Source organism: Orycteropus afer, unplaced genomic scaffold, assembly GCF_000298275.1.
Source record: "Orycteropus afer afer isolate SDZICR_OR568_19922 unplaced genomic scaffold, OryAfe1.0 scaffold00103, whole genome shotgun sequence".
Taxonomy (NCBI): Eukaryota; Metazoa; Chordata; class Mammalia; order Tubulidentata; family Orycteropodidae; genus Orycteropus; species Orycteropus afer.
In genome coordinates, this window is record NW_006921690.1 from 9,507,070 (window position 1) to 9,518,138 (window position 11,069).

Here is an 11,069-nt window from a genome sequence, read left to right on the forward strand (position 1 = left end):
ATATCCTTCTCCAGGGAATGGTTCCTTCTGACAACATGACCAAAATAAGTGAGATGAAGTTGGGCCGTTCTTGCTTCCAAGGAGCATTCCAGGTGTACTTTTTCTAGGACAGATTTGTCTGTTCTTTTAGCAGTACATGATACTTTCAGTATTCTTTGCCAACACCACAACTCATAAGCATCAACTCTTCTTCAATCTTTCTTATTCATTGTCCAGCTATCACATGCATACAAGGCGATTCAGATTCCATGGCTTGGGTTAGGTATACCTTGGTCTTCAAAGGGACATCTTTGGTCTTCAGCACTTGAACAAAGTCTTTTGAAGCAGATATACTGAGTGCCATATGTTGTCTGATGTCTTCACTACTGCTTCCATTGGTGTTTATTGTAGAACCAAGTAATATGAAGTCTTTGACAACTTCAATCTTTTCTCCATTTATCATGATGCGGCTTATTAGTCCAGTTGTGAGGATTTTTGTTTTCTTTATATTGAGGTGTAACTCATACTGCAGATTCTAGTCTTCAGTCTTCATCAGTGAGATTTCAAGTCATCCTCACTTTCAGCAAGCAAGGTTGTGTCATCTGCATATTGCAGGTTGCTATTGAGTCTTCTTTTAATCTTGATGCCACATTTTTCTTCATACAGTCTAGTTTCTTGGATTATTTGCTCACATTAGAGATTGAATAGGTATGGTGAAAGGATGCAACCCTGATGCATTACCTCCCTGATTTTAAACCATGCAGTATCCCTTTGTTCTGTTTGAATGACAGCCTCCTGGTCTATGTACAGGTTCCTCATGAGCACAAGTCAGCCTTTTGGAATTCCCATTCTTCTCAATGTTATCCATAATTTATGATTCACACAATTGAATGCTTTTGCATAGTCAATAAACCACAAGTAAACATCTTTCTGATATTCTTTGCTTTCAGCCAAGATCTATGTGACATCAGCAATGATATCCCTCATTCCACGTCCTCTTCTGAATCCAGCTTGCATTTCTGGAAGTTTTCTGTCAATATACCACTGCAACCATTTTTGAATTATCTTCAGTAAGATTTTACTTGCATGTGACATTAAGATATTGTTCAATAATTTCTACATTCTGTGGCATCACCTTTCTTTGGAATGGGTACAATTATGGATCTCTTGCAGTCAGTTGGTCAGGTAACTGTTTTCCAAATATCTTGGCATAGCTGAGTGAGTGCCCCCAGTATGGCATCCATTTGTTGAAACATCTCGATGGCTTTGCTGTTAATTTCTGGAGCCTTGTTTTTCACCAATTCCTTCAGTACATCTTTGACTTCTTCCTTCCATACCATTGGTTCTTGATCATATGCTACTTCTTGAAATAGATGAACATCAACCAATCTTTTTGGTATAGTGATTCTGTGTATTCCTTCCCTCTTCTCTTGATGTTGCCTGCATCATTGAATATATTGCCCATAGAATCTTTCAATATTACAACTTAAGGTTTTAATTTTTCTTCAGTTCTTTAAGCTTAAGAAATGCTGAGTGTTCTTCCCTTTTGGTTTTCTAACTCCAGGTATTTGCACATTTCATTATAATAATTGACTTTGTCTTTTCAAGCTGCTCTTTGAAATCTTTTGTTCAGCTCTTTTATTTTGTCATTTCTTCCATTTCCTTTAGCTATTCTCTATTCAAAGGCAAGTTTCAGAATCTCTTCTGACATCCATTTTGGCCTTTTCTTCCTTTCCTGTCTCATTAATGATTTTTTGCTTTCTTCATGGATATTCTTGATGTCATCCCACAATTCTTCTGGTTTTTGGTTATTGGTGTTCAATGCATCAAATCTATTCTTTAGATGGTCTCTAAATGTTTTAGATGGTCTCTAAATTCAGGTGGGATATAATCATGGTCATATTTTGACTCTCATGGACTTGCTTTAACTGTCTTCTTCATCATCAACATGAACTTGGACAAGAGCAGTTGATGGTCTGTTTCACAATCAGCTCCTGGCTTTGTTTTGGCTGAAGATATTGAACTTCCCCATTGCCTCTTGACATAAACGTAGTCAGTATGATTCCTGTGTACTCTATTTGGTGAAGTCCATGGGTATAGCTGCCATTTGTGTTGCTGAAAAAAGGTAGTTGCAATGAATAAGTCACTGGTCTTGTAAAATTCTATCATGCAACCTCCAGTATTATTTCTATCACCAAGGCCATATCTTCCAACTACTGGTAACTCTTCTTTGTTTCCAACTTTTACATTCCAATCACCAGTGATAATCAACATCTTGATTGAACATTTGGTCAATTTCAGACTGTGGAAGTTGGTAAAAATCTTAAATTTCCTCATCTTTGGCTTTAGTTGTTGGTGTGTAAATTTGAATAATAGTAGTATTAACTGGCCTTCCTTGTAGGTATATGGATATTATCCTATCATTGATAGCATTGTATTTCAGGATAGATCTTGAAACATTCTTTGTAATGATGAATGTTGTGCTATTCCTCTTTTTGTCATTCCTGGCATAGTAGGTCATATGATCTTCTGATTCAAAATGGCCAAAATCAGTCCACTTCAGCTCACTAATACTTAGGATATCGATCTTTATGTGTTCCATTTCATTTTTGACAACTTCCAATTTTCCTAGATTCATATTTTGTACATTCCATGTTCTGATTATTAATGGATGTTTGCAGCTATTTCTTCCCATTTTAAGTCATGCCACATCAGCAAATGAGGGTCCTGAAAGCTTTATTCTATCCACATCATTAAGGTCAACTCTACTCTGAGGAGGCAGCTCTTCCCCAGTCATACCTTGAGTGGTTCATCTTATGGCACAATATTGTATGGTGTTTCAGGGCTCTTCATGAAGTTTTCTAGTAATATATCAGACAGTGTTTCACTGCTATTCATAAGTTTTTCACTGCCCAATTTTTCAAAAGTGTGTGGCTTCTTCCTTCTTCTGAGTCATTCTTAGTCTGGAAGCTCCTCTGAAACCTGTTCACAATGGGTAGCCCTGCTGGCATTTGCAAAACCAGTGGCATAGTCTCCAGCCTCACAGCACACACAAGCCATCATGGTATGACAAACTGACAGACAAGTTAGTCTCCCTTAGCTGTTCTGTTTTAAGTGGTGTTTAAATACACTATCCTTTTTCCGTTATAAACTCTTTAACTTAACTGATAACATCTTCAAATAAATAACCTGCTTCCAACAAGATCATATTCACAGGCATAGGCATTAGGACTTCAACATGTTCTTTCGGGGCTCACAATTCAATCCATAACATGTTTTTTGTTGTTAGGTGCTATCAAGTTAATTCTGACTCAGCAACCTCATGTACAACAGGATGAGACACTATCCCATTGTTGCAGCCATGTGTCTATCCATCTTTTTGAGGGTCTTCCTCTTTATTGTGATCCTCTACTTTGCCAAGCATGATATCCTTCTCCAGGGACTGGTCCATCCTGATAACATGACCAAAGTACATGAGAAAAAGTCTTGTCATCCTCTTTTCTAAGGAGCATTCTGGCTGTACTTTTTACAAGGCAGATTTATCTATTTTTTGGCCAAAAAGAAAATCAACAAAATCACTGCCATCAAGTTGATTCTGACTCATAGCAAACCCCATTGTGTTTCCAAGGCTGTAAATCTTTACAGAAGCAGATTATAGTCCATAGTATATTTAATATTTTTCACCAACACCATAATTCAAAGGCGTCTATTCTTCTGTAGTCTTCCTTATTCATTTCTCAGCTTTCAGACACCTATGAGATGATTGAAAATACCCTGGCTTGCGTCTGGTGGACTTTAGTCCTCGAAGTGACATCATGGCTTTTGAATACTTTAAAGAGGTCTTTCGAAGCAGATTTGCTCAATTCAATGTGTTATTTCATTTCATGGCTTCTGCTTCCCTGGTCATTGATTATAGATCCAAGTAATATGTAATCTTTGACAACTTCAATTTTTCCTCCAATTATCATCATGTTGCCTATTGGTTCAGTTGTGAGGAGTTTTATTTTCTTTACATAGAGGTATAATCCATACTGAAAGTGTAATCCATAACATAGGGCAACTCTTTGATTGATTAATTGGGTCTTTATGACATAATATTGTTGTTGTTATGTGCTGTTGAGTCAGCCCTGACTCAAAGCGACCTGTCCTTGGGTTTCCGAGGCGATATCACTACAGAAGTAAGATTGCCCAACCTTCCTTTTGAGGAGTGGCTGGTGGGTTTGAACCACCAGCCTTCTGGTTAGCAGTCAAGTGCCTTAGGCACTATGCTACCAGAGCTCCTTATGACATAATTGGATAATTATGACTTTATCTTAAAGTGCTTAAAACAATAGCACTTCAGGATAATCTATCAGTGTAAGAAAGGTAGAAGAATTTGTCTGCTAGTACCAGTCTCCGAATGGGACATTACTTTCTAAGTTGTGTACGTGTTGGCAGGAGATGGGAGACAAGATACATTTTTACAATGTGCCCACCAAGTCTTTGGCTGTGGGAACTGTGAGTATGGACTCCAGAGACAGAAGTGGCTGACAGCATCTGAGTTAGATATGAAGTATCTGATAAAATCAGTTTACATATTAGTTCACTTAGTCAATAAATATTAAATATCTGCTTATAGTGGGCGCTGAGTTAACGCTGAGAATATACTTGGAAACCAGATGCTGTCTGTGTCCTCTAGGTGGACCAACCCAAACCAAACCAGACTCACTGCCATCAAGTCAAGTCAACTCATAGCAACCCCTCCATGGGTTTCCGAGGTGGTATCTCTACAGAATTAGATTGCCCAATCTTCCTTCCAAGGAGTGGCTGGTGAGTTTGAACTGCCAACCTTCTGGTTAGCAGTCAAATGCCTTAGGAACTTGTTTCTTGGTTTAGTCAATTTCATTTTTGTTATCAGACCCTTTTCCAGATCTCTCTACATCCTGCTTTATTTATAATGGAACTACATTTTTCCTAGGATGGTAGGTTTGACCAATGAGACACCAGGGGAAATTGATGGATGGAACAAAGAAAAGTCTCCCACTCCACTCCCATTCACTCTGTCCCCCTATCTTGCTACTGGTGGCATCTTCAGCAGCAACTGAATATCTTCTGTGATTCCAACTTCAAGGTTAGAGCTGCCTTTGGGATCCCCTTATTTCCGTTTTCCTTCCAGCCCTAAAGGTAGTAGTGGCTTCCTGTTGTTACTTAACTCTAGGTTTTTTCACTCTGCCCTAATTGAACTTTTTTGTGGGGGTATGTGTGAAAATACAGTACTCAACAAATAAGGCACACACAACCATTTTTACATGTGCAGTTCATTGACAATTGTTGAGTGCTTCACTTTATGTCATCATTCTCACTATTTTGCCTGTATTGTTTCACCACCATTAACTTTGACCCTTTGCTCCTTGAAGTTCTCATCTGTGTTTTATAGTTACTGTTGTCATTTTGATCTCATATAAGTAATTCATTAAAAAGTCATAATACTAGAGACAAACATTATTTATTTATTAAAGGAAACTCCATAGATGGCTTTTAAGCTTTTTTTGTCATCTGGTAACTAGTTCTTGAAATCAATTCCTCTGTTTTTAAGATCTAGATTGCTTTCTGTTTTTCTGACTGGACTTACATGAAAGTAGTTCTTTACAAGGAAATTACCAGTAATGCTTAATAATTTTAGTTGATCATAAAGCAAATAATTTTTTAAAGTTAAATTAAGAAGAGCGACTGTTTGCTACAATACAGCTGTCAGTCAGTTCATGAGCATCATCAGGGAAGTAGATTTTCTTAGTGTAGACTGGTAATTATAAATGTATTTTATTGGAAGCCATGGGAGTTAATATAAAAGCATATGATCTAGAAAGATGAGCATAATCTTGTCAGAATGAAAAATTTTCTTCATCAGTGAGGAATGTTATTTCTTCCATGAGGTCATTAGAAATCAAGCACATTTATTGAAATGCTGACTTAAACTTTAATTTTTAAAGAATGCTGAATGTGCAAACTGATAAGAGAAAAAAATGTATTATTTTCTCTTTGATTTTCCAATGCTTTCATTTCCTTTTTCTGAATGTTAGGATGGACATGGAGGGAGAGATATGGCACAGTCTATTCTGGAAGTCAGTGCTCTCTCTTCATCTATTGTGCATCATTAAATAATCTTTACAAATAAGGCATTGCAAGCATTTGCACAGCTGAGCTGTGCTGTATAGTCTTATAAAAATATATATAGTACTTAGAGTTTTTCTACACTCTAGGAATTATTATTATTACCATCACACACTGTACTAGATGCTTTACATATGCTATCACATGAATCTTCAAAAGACTTTATAAACTTCATGGCATTTTTTCCATTTTAGAGATGTGCAAAACAAGGGAAATTAAGGGATATGTCCAAGGTCACAGAGAGAGTAAATATTAAAGCTAGATATCAAGTCTAAGCCTGAACACTAAAACTCCCTGCTCCTTGCTCCCTACTATGCCACCCTACTCACTAAATAAAACTAATTTTCTGTTTAAAGGCCAAAGAAATAAGAGCAATGGGATATTTGTATCCTCAGTGGTTATAGATAATATACAGTAATATTTGAAAAATATATAGCACATTAAATTTTGTCTGTGTTCCCTGAAAGTGAAGTACATGAACTATTTCTCTTGATTCTTCTCTGTCATAGGAAGAAATTCTTATAATCATGAAATCATAGAGAGTTCACAGAGAATAGCTGGTCCAACCTCCCAATTTGCAGATGAGAAATCTTAAGACCAGAGGCAGAAAATGATTTAGCCAAGGAAACCGCAACCTTTCAAAAACTTTATTCAAAGTTAGGCATTTGATACTCGGTGAGAGAGATTGAAATGGGCAAGAGGGAAATAGAGAGTTTAAGTGAGACATCTGGACAGTAACCACTTGTCAAATGGAACAGATGGAAATTTCTTTTTACATGTAGCAAGGGCCCTCGTTGGGGGCTTCCTTTGCATTACCCTTTGAAAATTCAAGGATGTAAAGGCTTTGTGGGGCGTAGATCTTTGAAGATTCAAGTCATGTGAGGGCTCTGATAGGCTTCTTAGGAAAATCAACACTCACAATCAACAATCATAAGGAAAAGTTACCGTTTTTAATTTCTTGAAGGCTCTTTGATTGAGGCACACCCACCATAAATTTGGAAAGGATCAAAGTGCAGTTCCTAGGAGGAGAGGACTTTTTTTTCTCCAAAGGTGAATATGTGAAATGTCCTTTTATAAATCATCCCATATGGAGATTTTTCTGGGAGAGAAAAAAAAAAAAAGTATAAGTCAAATATCAAATATTGCAAGGATTCTGATTTTGACAAATAAAAGAATAGTAACATTGACGAGAGAGGTTAATTTCAGCCACAAAGGGAGAGAGTCAAGCAACTGTTATGGAGACCATGAGACTGAGAAAAAGTTGAATGAGGAGACCTCAGTAAGGGCAAGCTGCTAAGGAGCCCAGGGAACAGCATGTTTGGTCCCATTCTCTCTCTCTCATTCTTTCTCATGCTCTTTCTCTGCACGATCCCTCTCTTCTCCACTTTGAGAGACTGAGTATACAATGAACAGTGGTTAGACCGTGTATAAAAGTAGAACTCTGATCCACAATCTTCAGCAACCAGTCCAGAAAGCCAAACAACTATCTGTAGCAATCAATCCAGGAAGCCACACAACTCATGTGTCCCCAAAAGCTGTGTCAACTTGGTTAGGCCTTGATTCTAATTCATATTTATGTAATTATCTCCCTTTTCTGATCTGATGTAATTATCTTATGTGTTGTAAATGCTAACCTCTATGATGTTAATGAGGGAGGATTAGATGCACTTGTGTTAATGAGGCAAGATAAACTTTATAGGATTAGGTTGTGTCTTGAGTGAAAGTCTCTTTTTAAAAAAATATTTTAAAAACTTTCATTTATTTTGAATAAAATTTAATATACACAGCTGTCAATTCAGCAGTTTTTATGTGTACAATTTAGTGACATTGATCCCATTCTTTGAATTATGCAATCATTCTTACCCTCCTTTTCTGAGTTGTTCTTCCTCTGTTAACATAAATTCACTTCCACCAAGGTTCTGTCTAATCTTTTGAATTGCTATTGTTAGTTTAAGGTGCTCTGGTGGCATAGTGGATAAAGCATTTGGCTACTAACCAGGTCAGCAGTTCAAACCCACCAGCTGCTCTGTGGAAGGAAGATGAGATGGTCTGCTTCCATAAAGATTTACAGCCTTGGAAATCCAAAGGGGGTTGCTATGAGTTGGAATCAACTCGATGTCAGTGAGTTTTGTTTTGTTTTTTTGTATTGTTGTTATATGCGTCCAGTCAGACCCGACTCATAGCGACCCCTCCTTGGGTTTCCGAGGCAGTATCACTACGGAAGTAGATTCCCCCATCTTCCTTCCAGGAGTGGCTGGTGGGTTTGAACCACCAGCCTTCTGGTTAGCAGTCAAGTGCCTTAGGCACTACGCTACCAGAGCTCATATAGACAGTTTTTTTTTTTTTTTTTATTTTTTATTTTGATTTGGGTGAAAGTTTACAGAGCAAATTCATTTTGCAAAATGAAAATGGGTACAGCAGTTCATATACATTTTGTTTCATGACATTCACTGCAATTCTCCACAATGTAACAGCTCTATTCTCACTTCCTTCCTGTAGTCACCTTTTGCCTTGTATCCTGCTTTTCTATTCATTGCTGCACCTGAGCTATCTCCCTGTGCAAATACTGATCTTTGTTCTCCCGTGATGGTTCATTGTAAGGCGTGTATCTCCCTGATGTAAATGTTCATCCTATATGCCTGTCTGTTGTTTACCTAGAAGCCGAATTCCAGACCTGAAATGTAACTAGGGGCCATAATCTGGGGGTCTCACCAGGCTCTATCAGATCAGTAAACCTGGTCATTTTTATGATTTTGAGTTTTGTTGCATGCTGTTCTCCCACTCTTTCCAGGATGTCCTGCATTGATCCCTTTTCAAGTGGTTGACAGTGGTGGGAATCATTCTCTGTTGAGATACAAAAAAGATTAAACAAACAAGGAAAGATCAGAGGGACCTCCAACCACCAAGAAAGAAGACCCAGAAACAGAGCTCATCCTCTGGCTGCATTTCCTGTGCTGAGGAACAACTAGACCCAGGTTGATGACAAGACCCTTCTGCCAGAGCTGACAGAGAAAGAAAAACTTTCACTGGAGCTGGCACCATGAATTTGGACTTCTAGCCTTGTAAAGTGTGAGAGTATAAATTTTGGTTTGTTAAAGCCGTCTACTTATAGTTTTCTGTTATAATAGACACCCTGAAACAATTGGTCCCAAATAGCCAGGACTTAATAACTGGCAGCTATTCCTAATTTTTGCCCATGGTTCCAAATGATGAACAACTAGGGAAAGCCAAATATGCTCCTCTAACCAATCCCAAAGGAGCCCAGGTGGCATCACAGTTAAGCACTTGGCTGCTATCCAAAAGGGGCTTTGAACTCACCAGCCACTCTAAGGGAGGAAAGATCTGGTGATCTGTTCCTATAAAGACTGATGTTATTGTTGTTAAGTGCCATTGAGCAGTTCTGACTCATAGCTACACAACAGAAGGAAACACTGCTCTGTCCTCTGCCATCATCACAATCTTTGCTAAACTTCAGCCCATTGTTACAGCCACTGTGTCAATCCATCTCCTTGAGGGTCTTCCTCTTTGTGCTGACCCTATACTTCTCCAAGCATGATATCCTTCTCCAAGGACTGATCATTCCTCATAATGTCCAAAGTATGTGAGATGAACTCTCACCATTCTCCATTCTAAGGAGCATTTAGGCTATACTTCAAAGATAGATATCATCATACTTCTGGCAGTCCATAGTATATTTAACATTTTTTGCAAATGCCATAATTCAAAGGTGTAAATTTTTCTTTTGTCTTCCTTATTTATTGTCCAGCTTTTGCATGCATATGAGCTGATTGAAAATACCATTGTTTGGGTCAGGCACACCTTATTCCTCAAAGTGATGTATTTGCTTTTGAACATTTTAAGGAAGTCTTCTGCAGCAGATTTGCTCAATGCAATATATCATTTGATGTTTTGACTGCTGACTCCATGTTGATTGTAGATCTAAGTAAAATAAAATCCTTGACAACTTCAATCCTTTCTCCATTTGTCATGATGCCATTTATTGGTTCAGCTGTGAGGACTTTTGTTTCCTTTATGATGAGGTATAATGCATACTGAAGTCTGTAGTCATTGATTTTCAGTATACTCTTCAAGTCCTTTTTGCTTTCAACAAACAAGACTGTGTCATCTACATATAGCAGATTTGTTTTGGTTACCTAGTACCACTCTAACAGAAATACCACGAATGGGATGGCTTGAACAAACATGAGTTTGTTATAATTTGTTATAACTCGGGAGGTTAGAAGTCTGAGTTTCAAGTGTCAGGCTCTAGGGGCTGTGTGAAAGCCCCTTGACCTTGGGCTTCAGCTCTGACCCTTGCTCTCAGCCCACAGAAGCTAAAGGCATCTCTTCACTCAGGCAGCTACTGGCTGATGAGACTAACAAGCCCAAGGTCAACAAATAAAATGGCACAGTCCCAAAGTTACCAAACCATATGGCAGGCCATTAATTCAAGTCCATTGAAAGTCCCAGGATTGGCAGAGCATGGCAAGCTGCTGAACAACAACTCAACTACATTCAGGGTACAATCATGCCATAAGCTAGAGACCATTCCCCAAGGTTTCTCCTTATGTACAGAGAGCAGACCATGTCCCTAAGGCAGCTATACAGCTACTTACAGTAGATTCCCACTGTGGAGTTGATTACCAGTCTCATCATGAGGAATACTCTGTCCAGCCACTCAACCAGGCCCAGCCAAGTTGACACAAAATCTTAACTGCCACAAGGTTGTTAATGAGTCTTCCTCCAATCCTGATGTCACATTCTGCTACATATTGTCTAGCTTCTCAGATTTGGTCAGCACACAGATTGCATGAGTATGTTGAAAGAATACAACCCTGACTCATACCTTTCCTGATATTAAACCATACAATATCCCCTTGTTCTTTTTTTAAAAAAAATTATTATTTTTTAATGCATTTTATTGAAATATAATTTATGTG